Source organism: Mustela nigripes, chromosome 16, assembly GCF_022355385.1.
Source record: "Mustela nigripes isolate SB6536 chromosome 16, MUSNIG.SB6536, whole genome shotgun sequence".
NCBI lineage: Eukaryota > Metazoa > Chordata > Mammalia > Carnivora > Mustelidae > Mustela > Mustela nigripes.
Genome location: NC_081572.1, coordinates 8,092,090 through 8,104,023, shown reverse-complemented (window position 1 = coordinate 8,104,023; position 11,934 = coordinate 8,092,090). Strand labels below are relative to the sequence as shown.

General features: G+C 51.0%; 1 long non-coding RNA gene across 3 annotated transcripts; it reads right to left on the bottom strand.

Moving 5' to 3' along the window:
• Positions 1–3,141: 3,141 nt before the first annotated feature.
• On the bottom strand, positions 3,142–11,487 carry LOC132003167 (uncharacterized). Of its 3 annotated transcripts, XR_009400157.1 has the most exons (4): positions 11,311–11,487; positions 5,526–5,626; positions 3,824–4,002; positions 3,142–3,529 (listed from the first exon to the last, which is right to left on the bottom strand). It is a non-coding gene; the product is annotated as an uncharacterized LOC132003167 (long non-coding RNA). The 3 variants fall into 3 exon arrangements; XR_009400156.1 differs by lacking the exon at positions 5,526–5,626 and having other exon boundaries at positions 3,824–4,171; XR_009400155.1 differs by lacking the exon at positions 5,526–5,626.
• Between the last annotated feature and the right edge of the window lie 447 nt (positions 11,488–11,934).

Genomic DNA, 11,934 nt, shown 5'->3' with positions numbered 1-11,934 from the left:
CCGCTAGCCACTCATGGCTCATGGCTTGGAGCGCCAGGGCTCCTCCTGTCAAAACCCCTGAGGGTTGAGCTGGCAGAGACACCGACAGGGTGGTCGTAGAGTCTGGTGGCTCTGAGACGGTAATGAGGGACCAGGGGTGGTTTAGCGTAAGGATCACACCAGCTTCCCCTGGAATGTGGTCCCATCTTCTCTCTGTGTGTCACTTAACTCTTCTGTACTCTTGTAGACAGTCACGCAAGCACACCTCAGGGTCGTATCTCAGGTCCTGATAATGGGCGCCAAGTCCCCACCCATATGTGAGGCCCCCAGTGAGCCCTCCCACCAGAGCATAGCGAGGACAGCTGGCGTGCCCACGCTGCAGTCCGGCTCTCCTTGGCTTGCTTTTCTGCTCCCAGAATCCTGTGCTGTTTCCCAGCTCCGCGCTTTCCCCTCTGCTGGGAACGTCCTGCCTCCTTGCTCCTCGGTCTGGGCCTCATGGCTTCCTATTTAATCCGAGAGATCCTAAAGGCTCTCAGCTCGAGAACTGGGAAGCTGTTTCTTTTCCTCTCTAGGGCCCCTTACTCTCTCTAACCACCCCCCAATGTATGCACACGCACATTCACACATGCACACACCCACCCCAGAGCCGGGCTGGAGAACTTTCTGCAACTTCGTCTCTGTGAACATCCGCTTCTCTGCGTTGGTCTCTGAACAATCTTTCTTTTTCTTTTTCTTTCTTTCTTTCTTTTTTTTTTTTTAAGGTTTTATTTATTTATTTATCTGAGAGAGAGAGAGCATGAGAGGGGAGAAGGTCAGAGGGAGAAGCAGACTCCCCGTGGAGCTAGGAGCCCGATGCGGGACTCCATCCCGGGACTCCAGGATCATGACCTGAGCCGAAGGCAGCTGCTTAACCAACTGAGCCACCCAGGTGCCCCACTGTACAATCTTTTTATCAACCTACCATCCCTGTTACAGAGTGAACCCCGAGGATACAATCCGTGTTTGACCTCGTTCAGCTTTTCAGTGGTGTCCCCAACAGCTAGGATGGCATCCAGCACCCAGGGACTTCTCCCTTAACATTTGTCATCTGTGAGACAGCAGTTCTGCATCACGGTTTACCCCCTGCCTCAGGGGTCAGCAAATTATAGCCCACAGGCTGCATCCAGTCTGCCACCTGCTTTCCTATGGCCCTCAAGCGAAGAAAGTTTTTGGTTTGGGTTCTGTTTTGTTTTGTTTTTTAAATGTTTGGAGGATTAGATTTTAAGTGGTTATGTAAGCACCTACATAATGGAACAGACTTGGCCTCTTGACTTGCAAGGCCTAAAATAGTCCCTTTCTGGCCCTTTAAAAAAAAAGTTTGCCAACCTCTTGTCTAGATCCCAAGAAGAGCCGCTGATGGGGCTCAGGGTAGCCGGCAGTCAGAGAGAGGGACAAAGGGTGCTTGGGGAAGGATGCTGAGAGAGGAACCCAAAGCTCACATCTGGGCCACTTCCAACGGAGCTGACCCCGGGGAGCGGGGCAGATGGCACGAGTTAGTCCCAGGCGGCACCTACCGCACAGGGCATATCTTGTCTTTCTCAAGCCACCGACCTCGCCCCACGACAAACCCCTCAGGGTGTGGGGGTTGGGGGAACACATGACCTGGACTTCTGAGAAGGTTCTGACATGCCTGCCCTCAACCACGGCAAATGCAAGAGGGGCTTCCTGGCGTCCGGGAGGTGGCTTGGCTACGTGAAGGAGCCGTTTCTATTTAAAGTCAAGCCCCCAAACACGTCTTTAATAGCAATGGAAAGGTCTTTCAGAGCAGCACGCACGGAGGTGTGGAAGCCGTCTCCCGGCAGACAGGAAGCCGTCTGCTCTTCCCTGTCCTGCAAGACAGGAGCGGAGGCTTCCAAGAGCCAAAGCAAAGATCGCCCAGGCCCGGATGCCACCGTATGTATCAAGGTGAACAACAGGAGAGTCAAGGTCACCGCGTCTCCGTCCCACGTCCCTTCCGACCTTCCATTCACCATCAGTGTCTTCTGGTACCCCGTTCGGAAATAATTGGCCCAATGTCACGGGCGTCCAGGAGGACGTGGAGGCTCACTTATTCCCCGGCTTGGTTCCCTCGTCCCAACAGGGAGGGGCCGAGCGCACCCGACGTGCTAAATATTTCCCGGCTGGAGAGTCGGCTTTGCTTCTGCTGCTGCTTGGCACCAGAGAGACAGGAAGCTATTTAGATATATTATCTTCCCTTTCAGGAAGTTTAGAGGAACTTTTCTATTGCAGTTCACACAAACATCCAGCTAATGGTCATTTAGTCATGCCGGCTCATTAAGTCACCAGGGAAGAATGCGCCGCCTGGTTCGACGACGCTCCGGCTTCTCCACTCGCTGCCCTCGACAAGGCAGAGAGGAAAGGCTGGAAGGGTGCTAACCAGGACTGGGAGCTCTGCCGGAAGGCCATGAGGGTCCAGCATAAAGTGATTCCCACTTCCCAGGGTCGCCTCTGGTTTTACAGCGTCATTGAAATGGGAGTGAGTAAGAAGACGGTGGTCTCCGTGAAAGGTTTCCGGCCAGATGATGCTGCATTTTAAGGGAGATCTAAGAGAGCTCTTGGCAGGACGTAGTGAGAATGTGGTTATGAAATATGTGATACGGATCCACGGACTAGAGTTCAGGTCATGGAGAGGAATCCACAGCTGGGAAAGGAGATTGCTGCAGACCGTCGTGGCTAACTACGATCTATCCGTTGACTCATATGAGGCTCAAACGACTCAAGGAGGTAGGCATTATGAGAACATTGGCCCAGAAAGCTAAATACTTTGCCTAAGCTCACGCCAAGGATGAGTGGCCGGGCTGGGATACGGATCTGGCCTGTGCTAGCCAATGGGACTTTCTGCAAGGGTTAATGTGTCCCATATCATTGCTTTCCAATATAGAAGCCACTAGCTCCATGTGGCTCCTGGGCCCTTGAGGGTAGTGTGACTGAGGACCTGAAGCCTTCATTTTACTTAATTTTAATATATTTAAATTGAGATAGTCACATGTGGCTAGTGGCTACCATATTGGATTCCCCGTTCTAAGCAGTCTGGCTCCAGAATCCACACTCTTCAAGGTTAGACTGTCCTGCCTCATAAATCGATTGAGAGTGTTTGTAACGATTTATTAGGATATTTTTCAATATTTTCAAGGATAACAACATAGAAGAAATAGGGTTAAATGGAAATGCAAGAGAGAAAAGTTTGCTTAAGGTAAAAAAGTAGACATCTGTTCAGATCCGGTGTTTGGCAAAACACCCATAGAGGGAATAAAGTGAAACACTGTCGAGAGAGGCGGTGGCTTCCTCTTGCTTAAGCAGTAAATTGTATCAAGCTCCTGTAAAGTGACTTTATTAAGTCCCTGCTCTCTCTAGAGCCATATGGTCTGGGTGGGGAACCAAGTCAAACCCATCCAACAAAGCAAGGATACAGAATCCAGGGTCCGTTCGTCCTGCTGGAATTCAGGTTAGATGTTTATGTGCAAAAGCAGAAATGATCCTGGAAGCCTTCATGGAGGAGACGGCATTTTAGCTGAAAGTTTGAAGGATGGATTGGATTAGCACAGTGGGAAGTTGGAAAGGATGAAGGCAATGACAGACTTGGAAGGAAAAACAAACTGTTCTTGACAGATCTCTTGGAGACTGACATTTAGGGATTAATCAAAAGTGACTCCAAAGTTTCTAGCTTGGACAAAAATAGTGGTTCTGGGGGCAGACGTGGGAACGTTAAGGGGTGGTAGGTGACAGTTTGGGGAAATTATGACTTTGGTTTTGGCCATGTGGATTCCGAGGCCACAGCTTGTGTCAATCTCGGATTAATACTCACTTTTCAAGAGCCATTAAATGTCCAATTAAATGGGAGGAGGGTGGTTCGGAAGGCTGCCCAAGATCGCCTCCATCCTGGTACTCAGTGACTTTGCTTTCCCCTCTGAGGCTGAGAAATGAGGCCACGGCAGAACGGAAGGGAAGCCACAGGCCTCCAGAGACGCGCACGTCACCACACCTCTGGGGACAAACGCATACCTTGTTTTCTCTGCAACGGCGAGTTGACAGACACCCGCTTACTTCATCTTGGAAGTTATATTCATCTGCCCTTTGGAACATCCTGCCCGATGACCGATTCCTTTAAATAGCTTTTTTTTTTTTTCTTGATTATATTTGTAGTACCTACTCACTGCAAAACATTTGGAAACTTCAAAAACAGAAATAAGGAAATGCGATCACATAGACACACACAGGCGCACACACACACGGACCTACATATGTATGTGCAAATGTAGGCATATGTACGTGTATACATATTTATGTAGCTATGGTTTTCATCCATTTCTAGCTGGTATTTCAAAATATTTTGTTGGCCAAAAGAATCTATATGAATAAGTAAGAAGATAACGGTACCCAGCTTTTATCGAGTTGTTAGTGAATTCTGGGCATATAGGAAAAAATCATCGATTGCTATGCCACACACGAGAACATCTTACTGCCCAGCAAGTACATCTTTAATGCCTCTCTTCATCATCTGCTTTTTCCCTTTGACCCAGCCCACTGCAGATTCAGAATTCCTTGTAAGAGACCAAGAAAACCAAGAAGGAGCAGCGGTGGGGAGTTAGAAGTAACGAGTAGGGACCCAAGGAGGCAGGAGCCCCGCCGATTTTCTAAACCACACATCTGGAATTCCGGACTCGTAAGAATGTTCCCGACAAGAAAACAAACACTGAACACACATAGGGGAAACCACAAATAGACACATTGTCAGAAGACTTGCTGAGGAAAGAGAGTGAAGAAGTCACACGAAGAGGTTGGGTAGGACCAAGGGGAATTTGTATGTTGCCTTTCAACTGCCCTAGGGAAAGCTAAGATTAAATGACCCCCTAAAGAATATGATCCATGGAGACAGGGAATCGGTGGATAATTGAAACACACACACACACGCGCGCGCGCGCACGCGCGCGTAACTTCAGTAGGGTTCTTCTCTCTTGCCTTGGTTTCCAGGAATTCAAACCAAGGCATTGGCGCTCGGTTCTTGGAGATACCCACAAACACCAAGGGTGTAGGGGGATCCTTATCTAGTCCTTTTTTTTTTTTTTTTTTTTTTTTTTTTTGCAAGAAATGGCTTGTTCTCTGAGCAAAGCCTGTAGGAGGGGAGAGCTATCTAGTGTATACACCTAGGGAGGGGGTAAGGAGGGGATGGCCTTTCCTTCAAAGATAACACAACAGCCCCAGACCGCCGGTGATTCTCTCTCCAAAACCTTCCTAATGAGCTGTCTCGGGGGGTGGGGGGTGGGAGGGGGTATTTTCAACCATATTTCGGCCACTGCTTGTTTTTTTAGAATTCTGTGTCCATTTTTCGATTTCACAAACGCTGTTTGCAATGACCTTTCCCTCTCCACCATCTTTGACAGTTTCTCATGCGTGAAACATATTTTTGTTCATTTTTTTTTTTTGTCTACAACCTCCCCTCCCCACCGTCCAGCCCGGGTCTCCCTCCCTGTACCCTTCACCCCCATGTCAGACATATAATGAATTACCATTCCTTCAGACAACGAGGTTGAAAACTTGTGGTCTCCAAGGCAACGGGGTGTCCTGGGGTAGGGTGCCGGGGAGGGGGGCTTGCCCGGCCAGGAAAGGACTGGAAGTAGAGGGGGGTGGGGAGGCAGAAGCAGAGATGATATCATTCCTGAAGCCTGAGAGCAGCCAATCGGCTCATGAGGATATGATGTCATCTCCCCCATCTCACCCCCTTTTGGCCTAGGTAGCCCCACGGAGAATTCTAGACAAGTATTGAGCTCAAGTTGTATGGCTCTGAGAGAAAGAGGGCGGGCGATGGCAAAAGGGGGGAGAGAGAGATCCACCGGCTCTCCGGATGGCCCTAGCAGACACTCCAGTCTTCACTTAGAGGCAGCCCCATAAAAATGTCATCAGCTTGGGCTCTCCCTGCATTACAACACAATGATTTCTTTGGGGAGAAGAAAAAACCCTGAGATTTATTTTGCAGCCACACCCCCGCCTCCCTTGGAAGAGAAAAACCAACCAACAGCAAGTGGTGAATGAACTTCTACAGATCAGCCCCCAGCAGCCCAGCCTGAGAACTTTCTGAACGGAAAGATGCACACGTTCGCACCCAACCGGCCGAGCACATTTATGCTGCTTCTTGGCAGCCACGGGGATGGGGAGATGCTCTAAGGGCTCCGGGGTTGGGAGCCTGCTTTGGGGTGAAGCTGGCGGTGCGGGCCACTTAAGGTGTTGGGGGAGGGGCGTCTGTCCCCAAGACAATGACAGTATCTAGGGCTCGGTGCCAGGCTCCTAGGAGAAGCAAACAAGCCATGGCTTTAGGGAGGGGTGCTGGCTCGTTAGAGCGCCTACTGATGTGTTACCCCCACGCAGAGGGGAGGGTGAGTGTGCACGGCTCTCTTCTGCCAGATTTTTCTCTTGGGACTGGGAAGCAGTGTTATTTCACAAAAATGTTCCCAGGAGTCCAGGCCATGGAATGGTGTGTCCAAAAGCTTGGACCAGGTCAGGGCGGCCCCCTCCCTGCTCCTGGACAGGGCAAAACTTATAGCTTCCCACACAGCGGTCTTTTGAAGTCTCTCCGGAGTGGTATCATGCGGACCCACCTATGTCACCTTTGAGGAAACAAAGAAGCCAAGATCCATGCCCACTCCCCATTTTGCAGACCTGAGCAATCAAGGCCAGAGAAGGAAGGGGCGAGCCAAGGACCAACAGGAGGCACCAGTAGGTCTGGAGCTGGACCTACAGCTCTGTCTCCTGTCCACTCTTCGTTCTTGGAGACCAGCCCATGACACAGTGATCGTCCCAGAAGACAAAAAAGCCTTCACTTTCGACATCACCTGTCTCCCATTTTCTGCATAAGTCATTACGGTGTTGGACCCAGATGATGACCTCCAGCCCCGTCCCTATGAGGTGTAAGCGAGACACGCTCTGCAGACCTCTCCAGCTCCCCCTTGGTCAGCAGGCCGGACGCACACTGGACGGACCAGAAAGCAGAGCCAGGCTCCCCAGGAACCCACCTCCAGGAAGGGAGACTAAACAGAGGTCATGAAAATAGGTGCAAATTGTACACACGAGCGTTATGAATCAGGGCTGGAGACGCACAAGGGAGGAGGTGAACATCCATATTTTAGCAGATACTTACTGATTTCCTACTCTGTGGCAGGTGTTGAAATAGAAATATGGCTAAGTCTGAGTTTCACCTCATGGCAAGTCTATCAAGTACAAGACACTGAGGCTGTGCTTCCCCCTTTGAAAGCCCCAGGAGGACAGGGACTCGGTTGCATTAATGGTGTATACCCCGTGTGTGGCTTGGTATACAGCAGACGCTCAATAAATTCTTGCCCCATGGCCAAAGAGAAGCGATGCTAGAATGATGGTTCTATCTTTGGAGGACATCAGCCAGGAGGTGACACCCAAACAGGGCATTGCACGACAAATAAAAATTTGCCAGGTGGAAGGAGGGGGGATATTCTAAGTGGAGGGAATCCCATTTGCAAAGATGTAGAGCATAAGGATAGGACAGGATGGGTTATGCTAAGATAAAGAGTAACATCCAAGCCTCGGTGGCTAAAAATAACATGGTTTCAAAATGGTGTTTTCGGGCTTAACTGCCTCCCCACATTTATCCTCTGGCCCTCAGAGTTGTGTTAGCAATGATCTGTCTGTCAACCAACCGCCTAGCAACAGCATTTATAGACTCATCAATATAGGAATATTTAATGGTTTGTAATTTTTATGGACTAAATGCTTGTGTCCCCCTGGGTCCAAAATTCCTATGTTGAAATCCTAACCCCCAGTGTGATGGTGTTAGGAGGTGCGGCCTTTGGGAGGGAATTAGGTCATGAGGGTGGAGGCCCCATGAATAGGATTTGTGTCTTTATAAAAGACACCCCAGAGAGCCTTCCATTTCTTTCCACGCGTGAGGACACCGCAAGGGGATGGCTATCTCTGAACCCAGAAGTGGGTTCTCACCAGACACTGAATCCACTGGTGTCTGGACCTGGGCCTTCCCAGCGTCAGAACTGTGAGAAAGCAATGTTTGTTGTGCAAGATCCCCAGACTCTAGTATTTCTGCTGTAGCAGCCGAAGCGAAGATAATAATTCTACCCTGAGCTCAATCATGATGGCCTTCAAATTCGTGCCAGACTTGGCGAAGGGGAACACTCCTTCAAGCTGATTTCTGCAGCAAGCCCCTGTCCTTTTTAAAATGTATATCATGTTTTAAATTGGTACCAAAATGACCTTCTTCACTTGGATATTCCAGTGGGATCATGAGGCAGCTGAAGTCTTCGGGGAGGCAGGAGAGTTTCGGGGAAGCAACGCTTGGCTTTACAACATTCTGGAGAGAGGAATCGGCTTTGTGGAGGGACTGACGAGCTCCTCTTAACAAAAACCATTAACAAGAACGTAAGAAACATGGTCAGACAAATGACCACAAAAAGGCTCATGTACGAAGACTGAAAAGGTTTAGAGGCAGAGGGCAGAGGTGGGAAGGAACTATTTCTTCACACCATTATAGCTCAAAATGTCACATTCTTGTGATTCGTGTGGTGTTCTGTGAGTTTTTAGCAGCCTGGACACAAGAGTCTCTATTACTGGGGCTCCTGGGTGGCTCAGTGGGTTAAGCCTCTGCCTTCGGCTCAGGTCGTGATCCCAGGGTCCTGGGATCGAGCTCCGCATCAGGCTCTCTGCTCGGCAGGGAGCCTGCTTCCTCTCTCTCTTTGCCTGCTGCTCTGCCTACTTATGATCTCATTCTCTCAATGTCAAATAAATAAATAAAATCTTAAAAAAAAAAAAAAAAAGAGTCTCTATTACCACCCTCATTTTTGGCTGTCATCTCCTACATGATCTCCTAATAAAAACATTTAAGGGGCACTGGGGTGGCTCAGTCGGTCAACAAACAAACAAAGAGATAAAAATCTTAAAAAAACAAAAACAAAAACAAAAAACCCACAACATTTGAGTAAGGTTTCCCTACTCCCGTTTTACCAAGAATAGCACCGAGGTTCCAAAGCATCAGGAGGAGACAGGCAGGTGTCTGGACACCTGGCCAGCCTGTGACGTGGTCGGTTCAGGTGGCGGGAAGCAAACCAAAGCTCTTCTTCACCCCCACTCACCTTACATGACCAAGTGTACCCCACTGAGGGTCTCATGCTGAAACGGGGCCCAGCATGAGGCAGGGGACAATGGCCGCATCCCAAAGCGAATAGTGGGACGAGCCCCGGGGCCCGCTTGGAGCAACATTAAGACGCTGACTCTCGTCACCAAGGCAGGTGTCCGGGAACCACGCCCAAAGCAGGGCGAGGAGGCCTCCCAATGTCCTAGCAGAAGGGAGCTCATTCAGGGGACACCCTGCATCCGTATCTCTGGGGTCAGAATGAGGTCACGGCCTAGGAGGTTAGGAGACTGTCTGCTCTTGCAACACGGGTCAGCAGTGCCGGCCGGAGGACGGTCCCCCATCACAGGACCATAGGGAGCGGCAACTGATCTTGACCTCCAGATCCCCCCTAAGTAAAACAGGGACGCCAAAGGCCCACGGAGAGGTCTCAGTGTGTCTCTGATGCCAGCCCCCTGGAAACCTTGTTTTTTTATTCCTTTTGTTTCTCTTTTGCCTTAGAGGTGGAGCCTTGGAAGTCAGGGAACTGGAACAATCATCCTGAGGTCCCACGAGCCTGTTTCCTCTGCACATGGGAACAAGCACACCTCCACCTCGGGGCTGTGCGAGGGTTCCATTAGGCACCGTATTTCCCACTGGCGCTTTGCTCCGTCTGGCCCAGAGAAGTACCCCGGGACTCGGAAACCCGAGCTATATTTGCAGGTAGGGTCGCTAAGGAGGTCACGAAGGCAAAAATGAGATGATCCAGGTGGGCCCTATCTGGACCAGTGGCCTTGTAAGAAGAGATTAGGACACGGGCATGTGTGCATTGCACGGACACGCGAGAAGAACGTGCGTCTGCGATCCAAGGAGAGAGAGCGCAGAAGAGACCAACCTGCCCTGCCTTGACCTTGGTGCTCCAGCCTCAGACCTGTGAGCAGACAGCTGTCTGGGGTTTAAGCTGCTCGGGCTGTGCTGGCCTGTTGCCTGTGGCTCAGGGAACCCTGAGCAGACTTGCCCTTCCTCTCGGCTCCTACCCTGTCTTGTCCTTCTCCCTCTCTGTGTCTCTGTCCCTCCCGCCCTGCTCACGGCTCCCATGGATCTTTCTACAGCGTCTCATGGCGGGCGTGTGGCTGGTACCCCTTCTCCAGGGACAAGACTCAGAGCGCTCGTCTGGTCCGAGCCTCCTGTTTTCTGAGCTTTCGGCTCAAAAGTGGATGGCAAAAAACACAAAAAGTAGAACTTTGCCTTTTGTCCGGATTCTGTTCTCCACTTAAAAATGCCAGGTCTGCTGTCCCTTACACCACCAAAAGCCATGGCCTCGAACTTGGCAGCCAGAGCTGGGAGGTCAGAGCAGCCGTGAAATAAAATCGCTATTTATTGGTCTCTGCCTTCTGACAAAACTGGTTCTCTGCTGCCCACCCGCCCACCAGGCCCCCGGGCAAGACTGCGTGGTGAAGACACGGGCGCGGTGAGTCACCAGTCAGCTCAACCGAGGACAAGGGCTGCTTAGGGAGAGCCAGGCCTGAAGCCCCACTGGGTGGAGGTCCACAGCAGGGCGGGCTCCCCAGAGACCCCTGGCCTCACAAGGCCAGGAAGAAAGCCCTTCCTTCAGGGTTCCGACAAGACGGTCCTCTTAGGCTTACATCACGTGGCCCTGACCGCAGCCCCCTACCAGCCAGGAAGCTCTGGAAGACAGAAGAGGGTCTGTCTGGAGGAGGCCTGAGGGCAGGGGAGGGCCCCAGGGCCGCAGGAGAGGGAAGGTGTCCTCACTCACAGTTCAGCTCTGTCCCCGGGGACAGGTGACCTGCACTGAGGTTCCATTCGGGGCCCCTTCCTGTGCCGCTCGGCCTTCCCCACCCCTCACGGCAAATCAGGGCATTTCCAGAAATGATTACAATCAGCCACGTTACCCTGAGAGCTGCCCCAGAGCCCTGCCAGGCGAAAACACACTGTTCTTCTATTTTATGAAGAGCAAGCCTGTATGCTTTCTATAAATGTCTGCGTAAATCACTGGTAAGCATCCCATCTTGGCACAGGAAACCCATCCCAGGCTGCAAAAGTGGCTTCTTCCCCGAGAGAGTCCCAGGGGCCGCTCCCTTCACTGCCTCTGGACCCTAGGGAGCTGCCTCCCGGCCTGTTTTCAGGCTCCGTAGAGAAAAACCTTGCTCAGACAATGAGTCAGCCCCACAGGGGCGATGGCTCACCTTTCCAGGGGCGTCCTGGGCCGAGCTCCAGGTGAGGCCCTGTCAGGGCTGCTGGGGTTTACAGATCCTTCTTAAGCCATCCTCCTGGGAGTTCCAGCTCCCCAGACCCGTGGCCGCACCCTGCCCACCAGGGCTCTCGCCAAGGGTGGCGCCTGCCGGCAACAGCGCCTGGGAAGGTCTCTGCGCTGTTGGCATTTTACATAAGAGCTCGTGTCCACTTAACTCACAAGTAATCATTAATGTTACCCCTGGCCCATGTATCCAACTGTTAAACTGACACTAATGAAATGAGTCTCAGGCACCCTGAGACCAATATTAAAACCAAGTCTGCGCTATTAACTTAAGTGACCCGGGCTGATTTATACACCGTGCCTTGCATTTAACCAGAATGGAGGGTATTTTTTTTTTTTTTTATCAAAATGCACAGACATTTCTCCCACCCTGGCTTTATTCATTCTGATTACATCCCAGCGCCAACTGGATCAGACCAGCCCACACCAGACGGCCCCAGCCTTAATTGCTGGAATCCTAGTTCTGCTTCCTCAGTAGCAAGCGATTCCCAACAAAGGGGAAATGTCATGGGAAATCAAGGGTTGAAAATAATGTGTGACGTGTGACTTTGGA